Source organism: Ambystoma mexicanum, chromosome 9, assembly GCF_040938575.1.
Source record: "Ambystoma mexicanum isolate Mex_15411 chromosome 9, UKY_AmexF1_1, whole genome shotgun sequence".
NCBI lineage: Eukaryota > Metazoa > Chordata > Amphibia > Caudata > Ambystomatidae > Ambystoma > Ambystoma mexicanum.
This window is the reverse complement of record NC_090931.1, coordinates 860004432-860025555: the sequence shown is the minus strand read 5'-3', so window position 1 is coordinate 860025555 and position 21124 is coordinate 860004432. Positions and strand designations below refer to the sequence as shown.

The 21124-nt window shown below is 45.6% G+C and overlaps 1 long non-coding RNA gene across 2 annotated transcripts in view; it reads left to right on the top strand.

The window, feature by feature from the left end:
* LOC138488699 (uncharacterized) overlaps window positions 1–21124 on the top strand; it is a 132416-nt gene that overhangs the window by 45057 nt on the left and 66235 nt on the right. For both annotated transcript variants that reach the window (XR_011274695.1, XR_011274696.1), the window contains one exon: window positions 9552–9654. This is a non-coding gene — a long non-coding RNA (uncharacterized lncRNA). The remainder of the gene's footprint in view (window positions 1–9551; window positions 9655–21124) is intronic.

The window sequence follows — 21124 nt, the reverse complement described above, 5'->3', positions numbered from 1 at the left end:
GAAGCACCTATGGTGTCCCACAATGGAGACATCACAAAGGACGTTGTCACCTATTTTAACTTAGTGTTAAGATCATACCCGTCACTGGTAGGGAGACTCACAAGTGTCACAGACTTTCTTCAAGATCCTGACAATGAAAAAATAATCAGACAACTGCTCACTGTCATTGCCGAACAATTCATCATATTCCCTGAGTACAGTGAGAAGGAATCAAATGCTTCCAACACAGGCAGATATAGATGAGCTCATCAATACACCTTTCTTTCGCATAATCGAAGACTGTCCATCTATTGTCGGAAGAACAACTGATACATTAACATTCCTTCGAGATCCAGAAAACACTGAACATTTAAGCCATCTTTTAAATAAGATTGTTATTTTGGTTGCACTCCACATGAACGGACAGTGCAGACATTGTTTACATCCTGAATCTCAACAAAGACTGGACAAATGTCCCTATCACCAGAAGACAGTTGATTTGCATACCACGTCTTCTTTCACCTCATTGAGAACTTTCCAGAGATAGCGGAAAGACCAACCAATGTTGACGTACTTACATTTCTCAGAGATCCAGTAAAGTGTACTCAGCTAAACATGCTGTTGCATGCCATTGTAGCCCAAATGAAAAATTCCAGTCTCCATCGAATCCTGAGGAGATCCTGAGGAGAATTTCCGCCGAGGGACAGATCGAGGGAGCAGAATCAAGAATGTTATTTGTTATATTTGTTGTCACTTTTCCCTATCTCTTCATACTGACCAGTGTCCAACATGTCCTCAGGACTGAAACAGATTCGAGGAGTTGACTGGGAACTCACGCACTTTGAACATGCACAGTAAAGGTGACTCATTGAAGTATTATTTTAATCTATTTCTCCCATAGTTTAGCAAAGGAACTGTATCCTGTATTAAGAGACAATCATTACTCGCAAGATGGGGGAACACTTGTGAAGCACCTGACACTTTTGGCACAGAACTCGAAGAACGATATTGGACAATAACATTGACATTTGGCAAATGATCGAGATGGGGGCACAGAGCAGTGACCTGATCCTCCCACAAGCAGAGAGGCACTGCCGCTGCTCTGGAAGAAAATGCTGTCGCCTTGCATATCGAACCGTAATGTACTTAATCATTGTATTTATCATTATTTTACTGTCATTAATGATCAGAACTGCATTTTTATTGGTGCACGGAGCGTTCCAATTTCAGTGCACCCACCTGATGATACACGCATGAAACCCACAAGTGTACCCAGACCCTATATAGTCATCCCAGTCCCTAGAAAATCTGATGGTAGAGTAAAAGAACGTGAAATGAATGTGATTAATAGTGATACACACACACTTATGGTAACGAATGAGCCGGAAAGCCGGAGACAGGGTCGGCATGAAATGAATGAAGACAAAGCACTGACAACTACACGCACACACACACTCAATGCACACAAAACAGGCCTAGTGTCAATGACCACAGAACCACAAACGAAAGCAGCAGAGAAGATGAGACTGCCTAGGGTAAAAACCTTCAAGGAGATAGTGGGAGAAAACAAGAAGAATTAAGAGAAAGACCAACAGAAGCAGTCATACAGAAGCCTTAAGAAAACGGAAGTGGGCTCGGAACAACTCTCCACAAGGACACAAATGTTAGTGAACTTACTATTCCCATACATAGCCAGAGTAAGGAAATGACAAGAGGAACTGAAGAACAAAACGACAGAGGCTGTATTACCCAGCACACATATTCCAACACAAGGGACAAGTACCAGGCCTACAATACAGCCATATACCGGACCAGTGTTAGGCTGGTTGGCATGGGCCCTGGCACGCAGCAAAGAAAAGATGCATGAGGACCAGGAAAGAGCTGCCAGACTCTTGTCCGCTCAAATAGCGCAGATGAGGAAGCCTGCACCATGGACTAGGATACCTGAGAACCCGACAGCAAGAAAAAGCCATACAGAGGCATTCAGAGATGTAGTTATAGCAAACTACAGGAAAACCTTAAGAATCAAGAGAAGCATGCATGAAGATAATAATGAACTCAACGACTTCCTGGACAGCACAGCACATCTAGGAAACAACATTTGGTACCAGCACATGAAAGAAGTTGGAAGACGAAATTCAGAAGGAGAATGCTTTGTTTGTGCGCTTCTACCGTACAGCATGGGGAAATCTAAGATCTTCGTGGCTGTAGAAATAGATGTCCCGACAGCACACTGTCTCTCACACAAAGCAATGTGCAGCACTAGAGGCCAGTTCATGGGAAGTGATGCCTCATTGATATGGGCAACTGAAACAGCTTATCCTGATGAAGATGATTATGTCCAGGACATTAAGACGAGAAATAGAGCCCATACTAGGAATCATGTGATCAGGTACGAGAAACCTGAAGTTAAAGGAGCAGGAAGTAAACCCGAGACTGAATATCCAAGGAAAAACTCCAGAAGAGGCTCAAATTTGGAAAAACAGAGGCCAAGTGCAGATTTGGGGAACAGTGCTTTCACCAGACAAATGGGAGCAAGGAGTAGTGATCTGCAGAGCATGGATGGTCTCGGAGCCTGCAAGGAAGCCATCGAAAACACAGAGACTGTGCAAACTACTATGGCCAAAACTTACAAAATGACTGACATGGGTCGAAGACAGAGGAGGACCCTTGCAGATAGTGCCACTAGAAAGCCCGAAATTGTGCTTCAGGAACAATGGCACAAGGAAGATGGGAGAGAATCAAAACTGTGGACACATTTTTGAGGCTCCAGGAATGACTCATGGGACTGCAGTAATTCTGGATGATTATTGGGCATGTGGATCCAAAGCATACATCAGACTGCTGAAAAACTGGAGAGGCATATGCACAATAGTGAATGTCCACGTTCCAGCACTAGTGATCCCAAAATGTTACCTAAATATTGATAGTTTCCCGAAAGTAGATGCTCACTTGAGGAAGAGGAGATCTGAGTAACTGATAACTCGAGTGAAGAGAGAAAATTATTTTTCTGCCAAATCAGAAGAAGCATTTCATGCAATCCCATATGAACACAGGCTGTTCAGCCTCACCTCATCAGTGTTCGCAACAATCATCATGCTAAGATTCCAAGTTGGAGCAAATACTAAATGGTTGCAGATAACGAGATGGGAGTTACTGTAAACCATCAACACGACAATATAAGGATTCAATGCGATCAAGGAAGAGTTAAGAGCCATCCAACTGATGACTCTCCAAAACAGATATGTACTTGACATGATCACAGCTATGGATGGAGGAGTTTGTGCAAAAATTGGAGAATCATGTTGCACATTTATACCTTCTCACGACAAGGAAAATGGAACTTTAACAGAGGCTATAGGTATGCTGACAAACCTACAGAACCAGATGATCAATGAAACCAATTAAATTGATGATGACAGCTGGTTTGGATCGCTGTTTTCATGGGTTCCACAATGGATGGCGGACGCATTCAGGTTCCTAGGAGCCCTGCTAGTGATGATATTACTAGGATTTTCTGTTATCAAGACAATAATATCGCAATACCAGAAAACTGCAAAGAAAGCCATAGGTATGAAGATAATGATTGATGTCAAACCAGGATGGAAGCCCAGAGATCTAACTGATGATGAAATAAGAGACTTTGTGAAGGCCAGCGAGCATGCGCCTGAAGGTACGAAGTTTCTTTATCACAGGAAACACAGAAATTATGAAGGAAAATTGATCTATTGCAGCCAAAATGGACAATGTCAGCTAATGACATGGAACAAAGACGAACATGTGAAGACAGCAGGAAGCCTGAAAGAGTGATAAAAATATGGACTCCAAAGAGACACTCCTTCACACCATCATGTACAAACCCAGAAGATGAAGAAGAAATGAATATAGAAGAACCAAGTAAAATTAATCCAAAAGAGGAAGCGGAAGTGGTCGATGAACCGACCAGAGGGGGGGAGTGTAGAGGAGGTCCGAAATATGGCCTGCACGCCAGTCGCCCATTTTGAAGTACCAGGAACATTCACACCGAGATATGTGACATATGATGAGCAAATAAACCAGCAGAGAGCCGCAGTAGGGCTCTGCTCAGTGCCTATCAGAAGAACAATGCCTATTGAAGTACCAGACAACTATGGACAGTAAGGTATCCATTGAGAAAACCCTACCAGCAAATGAAACGAAATGAAGATTACTTAAACATTGTCCCGGAAGAACCACAAAAGGCCTTAATTGAAGACGATTGGTGACAACACGAGGGCCCTGACAGACTCACAGATGAAAGAAAATGACAACCAAAAGATGACACACAGAGACGAAACGCCATGAATAAGGATATCATGAACTTAGAAGGAGAGACAATGTTGAAATATAAAGAAACTTAAGCCGTTAGCAGGATGAAGACATTCAACCAGCTAACGCTTGTACATATGCTTGTAACTGCAAGAAGCTAAGAAAACAGTGCGGCTTGCTATGCTCAGTAGGAGAATAGAGCGGCAAGCGCCACCTATACATATCTACCTCAACGAAGCACACTATACAAGTGCGAGTCCACTTTACACAAAAGCGGAATTAACTCTGGTTACTAGGGGTCAAACAGGATAGGATTCGTATTCTAGCTAAAACGAGAAGAGACGGCTGAATCGAAACTCAGCAGGAGCAGCTCGTGCCTGGGAAGTCGAGGTTAGACCAAGAGAAGGAGCAAACAGTAGCATTGCAGAATCTAAACTTAAGAACAGAACAGCCTATCTCAGGAAGGCCGAGATAAGGATGCCCAGGCATGTGGCAAGCCGAATAAGAATTAAACGTGCAAATAGAAGGAAAACTAAGCAGATTCACGGTGTGCTAGCACGTGATCAGCAGAGCGAGATGAGGCAAAGTTTCACACCTGCGCCTGGCTGTAGCCCACACAGAGATATAACTTTTTCTGACAAGAAGCTACAGTTTCGAGGCTGACCACAGCCAGCTAATTGACACATAGCCACCAAAGTACTGATTGATGGAAGGGAGGCGGGGTGAATCTTGGGGCATCCTGCACCTGGTTGACCATTCTGCGTGCTGCTAATTAAAGTGGAGATTTATACATGGGGTTGAAGCCAACCCAATCTCAATGGACCAAATAATCTAGGGTCCTATAGATAGTAGAACCAATGGGACGTCGTACTTTTCATGATGTCCACCGTAGTCATTTGTGAAGGAAATCTTAGACGCCCATCTAATAGTGTTTATCCAATCCCCACACTCCGTTACCATATACAGATATAGCACCTATATTTAAGTTACCTTTTTCCAACCAATAGAATTGCATGTTAACTTTTGAGGGTTACACGTCAATGATGACGAGTAAATGTTACTGTTTGTATGAAGTTGTTCGGAGTTGAAGCGAGACGGGCTATCGCATCACTGTTGATTTCCATGTTTCGTCGTTTTTTGTACTTGTCATTAAACGGACTCCCCTTTGCCAAACCATTGAGTTGTACTTATTGATTGGTGTTGGAGTAAGAAAACCTGCACCCCCATCCACCTCAAGGTGCAGCTATCTCGTTTTAAAGTACTGCAGAGCAAACTCTGACTATGGGCCGGTCAGGGGTCCCTCTAGTACACTGGTGTTAACATGACTACTAATCAGTGGACTGGGCTGGTTGTCGTGGTGGGTGCCACTGCATGCATGTTTAATTCCATTATAGGATAGGTACATTTTAAGGCGTTGTATTTTGGCCTCAGGGCCCAAGAGATGGGCATACATGTGATGTAGATGCGCTCGAGTATTTCGTCTACTTGTTGTGGATGGGATGGAGAGGGGAGAGGACCATGGGGCAACTTAGAGTGGGCAAGTTGTAGGTCTTTTGCTGGCAGTGTGTAAGCAGATGCCATGTGAACTAGGTCATCCTTGAGAGTAGGGAAGCAAGGGGATGACTGAGTGAGGTATGTGCAGTTTCTGGTAGGTGCCCTAGCCGTGCTGGGTGAGGGGTGCTTAGTGGGATCAGCTGGGCTTGCATTTTGGAGGATGGTTGGGTGATGGGTCTGGTGTGGGCACATGGGGTCAGGCTGCCCTGGATAGGGGCCAGCTAGGTTGGTATATTCTGTTGAGGCAATGAGCCTAAGAGTATCATGTTATTCTGGCCATGTGTTATGTGGTTACACATAAGGGGAGCAGTGTTGGCGATAGGTATGGTGGGGAAGCAAACGCCTACTGCAGAGTGCATGTCTAGTGGCTTCAAGGTGGTGTACTGGGTGAGGTGCATTTATCCCCTGGCAATAATTGGCCAAGCTGGTCAGCATGGATGGGGCAAGATATTGTTACATTCCCTGGTTGGTGATTAGATGTGTGTGGGAAGCGAGGGCTACTATGGATGTGCTTATCCTTATAAGGGGCACACATTGAGCTTGTGCGTAGACACAGTCTGCTGTTCCTATGGCGTGTCGGCCTGGGGAAGGAGGCATTAAAGCTTGGGGACCTGCTTCGAATATAGTAGGAATAGAGGTAGCGCTGCATGTTATAGTTCTGTGTCACAGTAGTTGGCAGTGATATGGCCCTTAGGTTCATAGCATCGTAGAAGTACGCTGTTACCTGCGTGGGGCAGGGGTGGCTGGTTGTAAGTAAGGAGTGGGTTTGAGGGGGGAAAAGTGAGGCACACTTTTTGGCAAAAATGGCATGACATAAGTCAGTGACACAGTATGCAGTACATACCTTTATTGCTTTCTTGGCCATGCAGCGCGGGCAGGCTGAGACAAGGTCTTAATGCCCCTTAGTTGTGGGTCCTTTGTGTGGGGCCGGCATCGCCTGCCAGCTCCATAAAGCTGTAGAACAAGTTTGTTGCTGTGACCAATCCTCGGGCATGAGGGGTGGGCTTCCAGCACAGCAAGGTCCCTGCCTTAATGCAGAGGTTGCAGCAGACATTTTGCATGGAGCTTCGGCTCCATTGAATCAGTCGTAGCTGCAAAGATCCCTACGGTGCTTACATGATTGCGCCATCATCTATTGCCATGTCTGGATCAGGTGTATGTCTGCAGCATGTAAGAGGGCACCAGTGGGCTGGGGGCTGCATTCTGGCCCAGACAGGGGTCTTCATGCCCCTTCGTGTGAATCCTTTGTGGGGCTGGCATCGTCTGCCGGCTCAACGTAGCTGTAGAACAAGTTTGTCTCAGGGACTAATCCTTGTGCATGACGGGCGGGATACCAGCACGACACATCCCCAGCCTAAATGCAGAGGTCACAGCTGCCATTTTTGCATGCATGTTTGGCTCCCTTGAATCAATGGTAGCAGCATGGATCAGATGGATGTTGGCATGATGTAAGAGGGTATTGCGGGACTGGGGTCTGCATTCTGGCCCAGAAAGGGGGCTTCGTGCTCCTTAGTGTGGGTCCTTTGTGTGGGGCTGGCGTTGCCTGCCTTGTTTCCGCTCTTTTGCTTTAGTTGACCCCAAGTTATAGAACTCCTTGCCTCCTACTATACGCTCTTCCTGTGCACTTTCTACTCCCTCTCAAAAAACTCCTCCTCCCCTCTCTCTGTTGGTCCTTCTCAATTTTTCTTTCTTCATTTATTGTACCGCTTTTTCTTATGTATGGCGCTTTGGTGAAAGTGCTCTATAAAATCAATAAATGTGGATGCATTTTTATGTTTATTATATTATGAATGAAGTTTATTTTTGTTTATTGAATGGTGGCCACATAACAATGATGTATTCTTTAACAATAATTTCAATTGATAATTCTTAGTTATTAATTAACAGGTGTTTCTTCATTTAAAACAGAAACCTTAATTTAGCTGCTCCTAATATTGTTGGTGTTTTTGGAGATAGACTTCATGCCCCATAATCTTTACATCTGTGTACTTGGTAAAACTATTATATTTGTGAGATATTTTCCATCAGATTGTTAGTGTCCACATTCATCATGAATAAGTAGGTGATACAACCCACATCTTTGTGGGTCTTTACCTGGTGTGGTTAGGACTATTATAAACACCTTCTGCCATTTCCCACGTAGGCTACTCCTGCAATACATTGTTGTTCTATGCTAATAGCTAATATTAGCACAAAATATGTGTATGTGCCATAAAACTCCATGGGTGGCCATCCCCACCAGGCCTTTTGCCTATGCACAGGCTATCGATTGCCCAAAATTTCTGTGAGTTGGCTGCTAAACCCGGGCATTCCAGCTTTCTCTAACAAAATTGCAACCTTGTCCAGAAGGGATGTGAACTAGCAGTTTGGGCTGAGCTGCCCCTTTGTGGGTGGGACCAAGCCTGATTTTCATATGGTCTTTTCCCCTTTTGTAATGAATTGGCAGGTGAAGAACGATGGTCTGCGGGCTTGCCCAGAACAATGCCAGAGGTTAAGATTCATTATAAACCTTCCAGCCATCACCTCTTTGTTTTCACGTTGTACTTAACCAAGCAGCCTCAGAGACAGGCTGAGGCTGTAGGATCAGGAGACGCAGGAAAACAGCTTTGTTTGTAGAGCCCATGATGAGTCAAGGTTGACTCAGAGTTAAGGATGCTATTTTCAAAGAATAAGCACAAATCACAAAGGGAGTACATGTATAAGCTCCGAATTTGGGGCATTCTTCATAGATGGAAGAAGATGAAAACATCTGTGAGAGCCAAACTGCTGGCTAGTTAAAAGTGTACAAAGTTCATATGAGAGAGTGAGAAAGTCTCTAGAGGCCAAGAGGAGCAACAGTACCCTGCATAATGCAGTAAATAAAAGGCTGAAATTGAGAAATGTGTGGTCTCTTCACACCTGACTTAGAAGTTGAAAACAAAGACTATTCATTAGAGCCTAAAGCTAAGACAGTGGTGTGCTCACACTCCCATGAACGTTCAAGGACAGAGAGCAGACACAAGGTCAAACTACAAATGCAAGACGTCAGCTAATCCCTGCCGATTAGATGATGGACTAATTGGGAAAATGGGAAGTAGTCTGATGGGATTCACACACCAAGGTTTTGCTTCACGTGCGTGCTGCTAAGGAGAAAAAAAGTCTAAGGTTGGGATAGTATGCCAACCAATCAGTGGCGTTGGGGGACAACCTAACACACAATGTTGCAGAAGCCAATACACTGTTGTCATGTCCACTATAATCAGTACTATATGTATTTAGAGGTGGTTCAAGGCGAGCCCTGCAGATAAGGGGTAGCCAATGATGCATGAATCATTATATGTTCTATAAGTAGATATGTTTGATTCACCAATCCCTTCCCTTGATAGGTTTTGTATTTTGCCACATAGAATGACATCATAGATGACACATTTTAGGGTATAAGAGCTCCACGCAATCAAGTTTGTTTGTGAGTGTGTATGCATCAGCCCGATGTCTGCCAGTTGACCCTACTTTATTCAATTGATAATAAAGTAGTACTTTGCCATATTCTTTGAGTCTGTTTGGTTATTTAGTCCGAGATCATTATTATAATTCCATCTAGCTCAAAAAATGCTTCAAGGTGCTAGAGCACAAAAGGGTACCACATCCATCTTTCTGGGGAAGACTGTAAATCTTACGTGCCATTCCTTTGTAAAACTGTCCTCAATATATTTTTTAATGGTACTCTGTTTTGTGTGCCAATTTTTCTTCAGCCTGCAACCCCCTATTCCTAATCACACAGTTGTGCAGCAAGAACGTGTATCAAGTCACTTAAGCAGAGGTAGCCAGCATGTCTTTCTGACATACTCTACTTGGGTAAGTACAAACTGTTCCAAAATCCAGTGATCATCTGCTCTTTCATCTCACTTGCTTATTTCGGATTGAGCTACTGAGCAGCGTCCTCACTGCACACCGCAGTGTATATGTACTCTCGCAGCCTGAATATATCCAGCCCAATTCAGTTGCCACTTCCCCCAATATGGCCACTAAACAGGTCCACTACTCTGGTAGCTCATCAGCATTGCAGACTATAGCACCAATCCCATCAGCACCCCTTCTTCCATTGTTAATCCACATCGGCCTCAGATCCCAGGGTTAGTTGGGGTTGGGTGGGCTGGGAGAGGAGGGGAAACGTGCAACTGCTTTATCTGTGCCACTTTAGGCAGCCTCTGAGCGCAACCACACAGATTCCTCTTTGGGCTCTGGGTCTGCACAGTTCACACAAGACCCACAGCACCTTCACTAAGTGGGTGATCCATCCTGATGAAATCAGGGCCCAGCAGATCTGCAACTACCACAGCAAGGGTGTCTACTGGTACCTGTGGGCTTGCCATGCACAGCCTTTACAACTATCTTTACAGACCCAAGTGACCTTGCCCCCAGAACTGTGCCAATACTGTCCCCACTATCCCCCCACAGGAACAGCCTTCCCATCACCCAAATCTGCACACAAACAGATGGCAGCAGGAGTTGTTATCAGTGATACTTACCTGTCTGCCATCTTGCCCTTCATCTTGATCAACCAGATTTGACCAAGGAATTCAGAGAAGACTAAGTCAAATTAAAAAAGCACACAAAATAATGATCATAATTTATATAATTGAATGGTAGCGCCACTGGGTGTGCATGTTGTGGTAGTGAAAATTGTTGGTACATTTCAGATTTGAATAGAAGTACCCTAGTAGGATGATCTGGCAAAGCCCATTGTAATTGATTGTGCCCTACCTGTCCTGGCCAAGCTGAAACAAGCACACACATTACTTTTCTTCCCCTAATGATCACTAATTAGATAAAAAGGCTTGCATACAACATTTAAACTGCAATTATAATAAATAGGGAACAGAATTCTAGTTTTTAAAGCTCATTTTTCATTTAGAAAATGTGTGGACCGTACACGGCTTTACAATGTTGTGCCATATGTAAGAAAGACAAACCAGGACAAGATTCATGGATACAGCTAAAAAACATACATTACCCTCAAGATTTTATGTTGAGCTACTGAACAACTTAGGGCAACTTTACCTTTTGATTTTGTGTTGAAAGAATTTGAGACTGGAAAAAAAATATATTGATGAACCTTGTCCAGACTTACTGAAATGTGTCTTGTCTCGGAGAATTGACTTAATGGCATCTGTATATATTGTGGGTCTTTTTTAATATACAAAGCCAACCTATTTTAAAACTCTAATAAAGATAGTAAGGATCTGTCTACCTATTTAAAACTTTAAAAAAGAACTCTACAGAATACCCTAGTTCAGAGTGCTAGTTTCTATTGATATGTCCATTTTAGGGTTGTTTGCAATTTTTTTATCAGGCAATATAAAACTGAATATGCCACAACAAAAAAAAAACCTTTGATGCTTTCCTTAGTAAACATCCTCAGAACTTCTATGTATATTGCAACCATAGTCCATTGCAACCTCACATTAGCATAAGTGAATTCCTCAAAGCCATCAAGTATCTTTAAAAAATTTGAGGAACCTGGTATTTGTGGTTTCATTTCCGACTATTACACTTACTTTGCACACAATTTCATGCCCAAATCACTTCTCTTTTTGCCTCCTCATTGGATGGTAAATCTATAGGCTCCTTTTCTGAAGCCATGTTCATCATATTTCCAAAGTATGTTTAATACCATGAATGCTACTTGATACATTTGTGTAAAATCCTTGACAATTGGATTTATTGTCCACTCCCTCTTTTGTTAAAAATCAAAACAAACAGGCTATGTAAATGGACAGGTCCCTTTGCCATTTCTAGACTTTTACTGATTTTCCCAATCTTGTCCATAAACACCCAACAGTAATGTGGCCGAACCCATTGATGCAGAAAACGGATTAGAACGTGTAGAAGGTGTTTTTGATTTTGAATCTTTCATTTGCATGGGTTTGGTGCCAATTCCACTCCCCTATGTGCCTTTATTGGAGTTCCAATGGTTACATTTTTATAAATGGTCACTTTTCTTCTTATTTTCATTATTAAGCGGTACTAAGCAAGGATGCACGTTGCCACCAGTTATTTCTTGTCCTTGCCATGGAACTCTAATCTATGCAGTGTTATATACAATAGAACTGACATTAAATTGATGTTTCAGTTACTTTGAAAAATGCTCAATCTTCAAGAATCTATTGTCCATTTTCATCCATTCCTGTATATAAGATGAAGATTAATCAGAAATTCCATCTCTAACTGTAAGTTAAGGAATTCAATTGTGTTGTAATAGCATTAAATATCTAGGTAATTTCATATCTGAGAAATATGTTAAACACTGTGCAGGCTATATACTCTCAAGATTAAATGATTCTAAAAGGTCCCCATTGCCTCTATATCTAAAATGGTGGGTTCAGTTGGGGCAATCAAAATGATAGTGTTGTACTTTTAAAGTATGACTCCACAATCTTTTCTTTTCATTTTTCAACCCCATCAACCCCATCAATTCCATATTATCCAAATCTGTCACGTCAAAAAAGAAATCTATGCTTATACTTTTTAAATTCAAATGTAATATGAATAATGGTGGTTTTAAATGCGAGAATTTAAAACTTTATCATTGTGGTTTTATTGTCAAGCAAGCACAAATTTGCTTCATACTTGATGACATTTCAATCAGCCAACATGATTACAGTAGAAAAATAGATCTCTTCATTTCCACCTCTGACCTATTCCTCCTAACCAGTTGGTCTACAATTTTGGCATTGAAATCATTACAATTACTGCCTTCTACCTTTTTTATAGAAGGTCTGTGTGTATTCAAATGTTCATAAATCCTCTAAAATGCATTGACAAAACATCTGGCACACCAAACCTAAATTAACTGAAAAACCTTTGCCTGGAAATCATGGTCAAATAAAGGAATTACATTAATTAATCATTTTGTTTTGTTACTGACATTTTCTTATGCCATGATGAAGTTAAAGTAAAGCTTTTCCTTCCTCTGTCTTCACATCCCCAATATTATGAATTGATAGATATTACTATAGAAAATTGCCTCTGTTGATGAAAATAAGCCCTCAACCCTACTGGACAGTGTTGTAGGAACCTGCTCAATTCCTGCAAAGCATTCAGTTTTTACACTCTACTGAATGACTAGTTTTGAATGTGGAATAGTCCTTAGAACTGAATTTGGAAATAAATGGTAAAATTAATTGGGATGGTGAATTGTGGTCTTGCAGCGGAACAAAGATAAATTAATATCAACCCATGGTACCTTTATTAAGTCCTTATCCTTCTTCAGTCACAAGGCTACCATGGGTTGATATTAATTTATCTTTGTTCCGCTGCAAGACCACAATTCACCATCCCAATTAATTTTACCATTTATTTACTTTTAGTAAAATGATCTATGATTGTAAATTTGTATTTCGTTTTGGGTACAATATTTCAAATGTATGGACCCCTTACTTTATGAAATATTTAATTTGGTAGTCTTTCTTTTGCCCTTTCTGTTTATGTTTGTTTTTCCTTAACTTTTTGTGTTAGATGCTTTTCAAACAATTACTGGCAATTGGCAAAAGCTAATGTTGATATTAGAATTTGATGCAATGTCACTGGTAATATCCTTATGTGAGAAGAATGTGTGGCTATAAGGCCTAAGCTTTTAGCAAAACATTAAACTAAATGGTGCACATTCATTCATTCATTAACTGCCATGTCCTAAACCTAGCTCTTTTATTGAACTGAACATTTGTACCAAAAGAATTTGAAATGCAAAAGTGTCTATACTCCCATGACGTTTTTGTATTTTAGCTTTCTAGAAACTCTAGCAGGCCGATTCATGGAATTAATGTGCGCTGAAATTTCCGGCGCAAGCGTGCAAAATCGTGCGAATCGCAGTGCAAGTGCGAAAATCTCAGTGAACCCCACACACAGCGATTCATGGAAGTCTGTGTGTGTAAATCCCTGGATGTGTGCTAAAATTCTGCGTGGCGCACGCTGGCGCACACATCTCCAAACAGCGTGCGCTAAGCGCACAGCAAAAGCGCACATAGCGCAGCGCACACAACAAAAGTAGGAGGAACAGGGGGCGTAACACGCGGAATGGGGAACAACGTGTGAAAATGTGGGCGTCACGGGGGAAGTACAGGAGGCAAATGCGCGGAACGCCCACACGCGCGTCTACAACACGTATTCATGGAATCGAATGGGGCTAATGCGTGCGCCACAAAAGACGCGCTAATCCGGAAACACGTACACCAGCAGGAAGCAGGCATACGTGGACCCGCGCAGCATAAAAGTGCGCACAAACAACAAAGAAGCTCAGACGCCAAGATGAATATACCATTCCTAGCAGCAGTGGTCGTGGGATACAGCAGGAGGAGGAGGATAGTCAGGCCCAGAATTTTTACACCCAGAACCAACCTTTTTGGGATGACTGATGACCAGGTGTATGGGAGGTACAGGTTTCCACCTCACATAATACTCGACCTGGTGAGTGAGTGGGAGGATGACCTCACATCACCCACCCTGTGCTCCCAAGCACTCAGCCCCTTGGAGAAGGTCCTCAATGTACTGCACTTCTTGGCCACTGGATCATTTCAGCGGACAAGTGCTATAGTAGGGGGCGTTGTCACAGGCCACGCAGTCACGCTGCCTACACCAGGTGTTGGCCATCATGACTACACGCCCATCATTCCGCAGGCACATATACCTGCCCAGAACAACTGCAGAAAGGCAGGTGCCAGCCAGGATTTCTATGGGGTGGCACAATTCCCCAAAGTGCTAGGTGCCATTGACTGCACCCATCTGGCTCTACGTCCCCCCAGGGCATCTGAGCACATCTATAGAAACCGCAAGCACTGGCATTCCATCAACGTGCAGGTAGTATGTGATGCCAAGGGAATCATCACCTCAGTATATGCCAACTATCCAGGGTCCACCCACGACAGTTTCATTTACAGAATGTCACCCCTAAACCGGGACCTAGAAGCTGGGCGGCATGGCGATACATGGCTGCTTGGTGAGTATAAATGCCACTGCACATGCATGCATGTCAGATACTGAGTAATGTCACAACCCCACTAATGATACCCATCACCACCTCCCCAGGGGACAGTGCCTACCCTCTGAGCACCCACATGATGACGCCAATTCGGAACCCCACCACGCCACCCGAGGTAAGATACAACACAGCCCATATTGCAACCCGGGGCATAGTGGAGCGCACATTCGGAGTGCTCAAGTCACGCTTTCGCTCCCTTGACCGCTCTGGTGGGCAGTTGTTATACGCTCCCCCAGTAGTGTGCAGGATCATAGTGGCAGCATATGTCCTGCACAACGTTGCAACACGCCGGGGCCTGCCTGTGGACATGGTGGTGCCCCCACATCCCCAACCACATGCACGCCCCCTGCTCATGAGAGGGGAAAGGGCACGTGGTGAGGCAGCCCGTACGCAGCTGGTAGCTAATTACTTCACCTAAAATCACACCCCTGTGGAGTGCACATAGCCCTGGCACATACCAGGAGACAATCAATGATGATGACATAAGGGACACTCAACTGTCACAACCATACCATCCTGAGATTGGTCACCTGGAAGTGTTACATTGTGTGCATCCCTACCTACCTAAACACCACCAATGCTGTGTCATCAAAAGACATACATCTATGCTGCGAAATTCATTACCCCCTTGCTAAATACAACATGAGAACAGCGCCATGTCACCCAACCCCTCCCCAGCTCCACCAGCAAACACACCATGGCATGTGATGCAATGTGAAAGCAAACAAAGCAATGCACAAGACCTGACACAAGTGTCACAAAGTACACTGTCCCTAATGGAAACTGCCCACACACAATATGCTCCCAGTAATGTATAACTAACAGCACACATTACCAAATACTTACCACCAACACAATGCTGCAACACACCATGGAAAAATGCAAAAACATGACAGTACTAAGTTCAAGTAGTGGTAGTCTTACAACCTGAATACGCCAGCACATCGACCCCTTACAACTGTAGAGTGTTGCTGCCACGCAAATGTCTCAGTGTACTGCATACAACATGAACTGCATCTGCAAAGTAGACGGTCTTGTGAAGACATGAGGAAGAAACCTGCAGATTAGGATGAAGACATGGATGCACAAGCACATATCAATACACCATGCAGTGTACAATACAACAACAATATCCAGTAGGGATGTCTACACAGTATTGATTACAGACTGCCCACACAGCTCATGGGAGCCCAACGTCACTGTGTAATTCACTGTCACTTGGTCACATCCTTTGCAAGCCCATGGAAACAGGAAGCAGGAGGGGTGTGTGTCTCACGAACCCAAGCATCTAACCCAAACTCAGGACAAGCCTGCATGTGCCCAGCCGGAATACAGTGGATGCCCACGGGAGCCACACAAGGCAACACACTGTAAAAAAAAAAAAATCAAAAATCAAAAATGGCCATGTGGGGGCCAGAGGGAGTGGGGGAGGCCACCCAGGAGGTTCGAGGACAGGGTGCACACCAACACCCACCTGCGTGGATGTTGCAAAAAAAAAATACCTCATTGGGCTCATGGCCTGCACGGCTATGCCATTGTGGGAGAACTGCTGTCGCTCTGCTCATCCTCTGCGGCGGTGGCACTATGGGAGGCAGCCCACGCAAAGCCCTGGTATGGTCCTCCATGGCAGCAAGCATGCGGGTCTGGAAGTCTGATTCTGGAGGATTAAAGTGCGGAGATCCCCATGCAGCACATCACGGGTTGCCTGCATTTCTGCACGCATGGCCTCGCGTGATGCCCGGTTCTCCTCACGTGTTGTATGCAGCTCAGCTGAGAGTGAACGTGTGAGTTGCTCCAGCTGCTGTTCTGCCCTAACATTTCGGGAAGCCTCAAGTTCAAGCAGACTCTGCCTGAGGTTATGGAGTTCTACCCTCAGGGCTTCCCTGTGGCACTGGGACTCTATTGAAATGTATTCGCGCAGAATCTCCAGTGCCGCCCGTCAGTCCCTGTTGGATGCCAACATGTCTTCTCTGTGTGATTGGCAAATGGAGTCTGTTGCCTGCTGTTGTTGCTCCATCTGTCTTTCAGGGGGGATAATGGAAGTGGCCACCCTCTCCATTGCCTGAGCCATCCTTTCTACTGATGCTGCCTGTTGGGTTGCCATACTGTACATGGAGTTTTCCCATACAGTGTTGCCTGGTGGCGCACGGCCACCGTGTCGATGGGCACCACACCTGTTTGGGGCAAGGCGATCTGCACCTTGCTGTGCTGGCACTGCCTGAGGCTGCAGGACTGCATTCCCCCTCTGATCTGCTGGCCCAGGAACAGGATCAGATGCTGTGGAGTGTGACCCTTCATCCGTAACCACCAAAGGCGAACCTACCAACACTGACATCCCCATAGAGGGTTCTACCCCTGGTCCAGGTGGGTTGGACAGAACAGAATCTCTGCCAGAAACACTTACCTGTGACTGCACACACGTCTCATCATCCGACTCAGCACCTGAATAGAGGTCTGGGGAGGTGCACCCAGAGGCACCCCTGGACAGTATGGTCTGCAGTAACATTGGGTTTTCACCCACCACCACACCACGTCCCCCACTGGTGCCCGGTCGTGCCTGAGATTCCTCCTGGGTCTGCACCATCTCCTCAACCTCAACAGCACCAAGTGCGTCATCACCTGCAAAAACATGAAAGACAACAAATGGAAACAGGCATGAGCACCATAGCACACACATAGGCAGTGACAAGCCAGAGATCCAGTACATGAATTACACATGTCCCACATGACTATAACCCTGCCATGCATGCACTGTCAAAGAGTTGGAAGTGGAGTCAAAAAGGCAGACACTGGGGAGAGCAAGATGGATATACAACACATTTGCAGCATGTTGGGTAGCACTGGCATCACACATCAGGCTGTGAGTGGTATGTCCAATACACATACATGACACATGCCACCACACAGATGTCATGTAGCATAGCCACAGTAAATTACAAAACTACAGCAATATGCCAGTGAATGAGTACTGTCACACATCCATGTCACATCGACATGATGCGAAGATTGATGCTGAATAGTGTTGCAAAATATGCTTGTACCACACACTGAAACACATCCAGTGTCCAATAACACAGTCATTGTGGGCTGATCAATGGTTGGACACTTTAACATTACAGGAACCACCTGTCATCTTCCACATGCAAACAGGACATAATAAAAAATGTCTGCAGCCAATACTCCATCAGCCTGAATGGTGTAATCATTAACATAACCAGGTAAAAGTAGTGGACCAGTGTGGGCTGTAAACAATGACGAAGCATATCACATATGTTGCAATAGGGCAGAATAATGTGTACTAAAAATGGGAGAGTGGAAACAATCAGCCTGAATGAACACTTACAAAATCTGACCAATGTGGTTGCAAGATGACAGTTCAAGGTAAAGTGCACTAATCTGGGCGTAATTGGCAACTGTGGGCAGAAGGGATACAGTCATAGCCAAATCCAAGGCACTTGAATGTATGGGAGGAAGCAAATGGGTGACCCATAACACTCAGGAGTACACACCTTCACCTGGCACTCAATCAGAACCCGTCACCCAAACAACATACACATGGATTACACACACATGCATGGGCACTCACCGGACAATGCCTCGTAATCAGGTAGTTCTCCCACACCTTGGATCTGTTCCTCTGTGACGAAGGTCCCAGCAACAGACTCATGTTCAGTGAGTTTGTTGTCCTCTTGTGGAGACCCACCGACAGTCACCAGAGTATCGGCATGATTTGAGGCCAGCATGTTCTTTGCTCTGCATTTCAGGTCATTCCACCGCTTGTAGCAATCATCAGCTGTGTGCCTCACAAATCCAAGGGCACTTATGCGGTCCGCGATGGTCTGCCAGTGTGCCCTACGTTGACCAGGTGTGGTCTTGCACCCTGCAGTCACCAACATTTCGTGGTTATGTGCCGACACATAGGTCACAAGTGCATCAAGTTCCGGGTCATTAAAGCTAGGCTTCCTTGACCTGCCGGAGTGTGTAGCCATGTCTGGGGTCTCAGCCTGTTGTGCCAGAGCACCCTTCTTCCTCTTTTTCAAAGGTGGAGCGGAGCCTGAGTGGCTCGCGCCGCTCTGGTCAGTAGGGGCAGAAGCACCGGTGGACTGGGTAGTAGGAGTGTGCAAATGCACAATGACCATAGGCCTTGGTAAAGGCATTGGCAGAAGTGTGATGTTGGCAGGGGGGAACGTCAGTTTGATGGACCTGGACCGACACTGTCCTGGCTGGGAGACTCAGAGCTGGGGTGGATGGAGCTGTAGCTGCCCCTGCAGCCTCCCCACCCTGCCTACTCCACGTGGCTTGGTGACACCAACTTGCACCACCACACGTGGCCTAGACTTGCTGACCTGGAAGTCAGCCTGGGAGTCATCCTGTGCCAGGTCAGGTGCCACAATGGGCTGGTCCAACAAGGGCTGAGCTGGGACGGTGTCAGCCACGTTTCCCCCAACCATGGGGGGGGGATGGGTGTCCCTGATTGGTCCTCCACACATGGGGGTCTATGGGCACCCTGCAAATCCTGGCCATGTCCCCTACCGCGCCCACCACGCCCACCTTTTGAAGGTCGGCCACGTTTGCCTCCCTTACCGCTTGGTAGCCTCCCAACCATGGCACTGATGTTGTTGTGCGTATGGGAGTAGCAGTAAACTATTGTCCTTGGCAATTGGGGGTGAAAGGGGTAGGGTACTAGATGTAATTCGTACCCTAGTGCTCTAACAAGGCTGTCTGTGACCCCTGCGGGAAGATGATGGGTCACGCAACGCACAGGTAGCCCAAAATCAAAAAATAACGTGCACGCAAACCCTCGTAGATCACATGCGTGAAAAAATGAACCCGCACTACGCTGTGGCACCCAGAAACACAAAAATAAGCGTATGCGTAATACACGCAGCCTACAATGACCTCTGAAGGGGTAGTTGACACACGGGGCAAGCACAGTTGGTAAATAGGTGCGCGACTCACCGTCTGCCTGGAAAAAGAACGTGAAAAAGATGCGCGTGTGCTCGTTGGCAACACCCCCGCCAAAAGAAGAATTGTACGCTGTCTGAGGAGACAGGACAAAAGAAGAAGTGAACGCTGTTTGAGGAAACAGGCCCAAAAAGAATAAAGAACGCTGTCAGAGGTAACAGGGAGTACGAACTTGAAATGATGTGAAGTAATCGCGTGTGAACCGACAGGAAGTACAGAATTCACCCACTCGCTCGCCACGAAAAGCACATACAAGGGAATGGGGTCCTACACGTACCTTTTAAAGCAGCCCACACGTACAGCGTCACTTACGCGTGTACGCGCTAAGGCCCTTTCCTCCAATTACACGAGCTGACACTCGGACGTGCAGTTTTTGGACATGTACGATGAACATGCACCCGTGTTGATGGAAATGCCCGCATGCGTCACGTCACTTACGCGCCTAGGCCCTTTCCTCGGATTACACGCATCCACATGCAGTTTTTCCACGGGCGCTGCCACGTCACGAGGGAAACACCCGTGCAAGTCACATCACAGAAGCGCTTACGTGCTAAGGGCCTTTGGTCCAATGAAACCGCGTACGTGTGCTGACATGCTTACGCGTGAAAGGCCTTTCCTCGAATTACACGCTGACGTGCAAGATTTCACATGCCAAATTACTCTGTATCAAGCTGGCCATGCAAAAACACACGGAAGACCACGCTCCTGCCTAGAAGGCCGAATTACTGCCCCCGAGAGCCCCGAGCACGCTCCCGCTTGCCATCTGCTGCTGCCTGACTGCCTGCTGCCCATGTGCCCTGCTATTTGCTGCCTGCACGTCAGCCAGGAGTGCAGTTGCTGTGACCAACTCTGCTGGAATCGAAGACTCCTGACTGGGATACCATTGCTCCACAGCCCAGCCCCAGGACCCAGTTGCCCACCCACTCCTGTCTCTGGGGTTGCCATGTCGGGCACAACCCCATCTGGCACCATTGGCAACCCCCAGCCAGAGAGGCAGTGGGCCACCAGCTTCAGTGCCAGGGAAGTTGGTGTCCTGGTGGAGCAAGTCCTGGGGAAGTATGATGCCCTCTTTGGAAGTTTGTGCGCCGACAATGAAGGACGGACCAGGATCTGGATGGACATCGTGACTGCCATCAACGCGGAGGGGGTGGCAGTCCGCGACTTACACCATGTCTTAGAAGATTCTGGTGCAGAGTGGTAGGTCCTGATCCACAGCAGAGGTTACTCCTTACACGCCCTGGGAGTGGTAGGGAATAGATTTTCCTTCTATGATGAATGATTCCATCTTCACCTCAGCCTGAGGGTTTTGGAGACTACAACTCT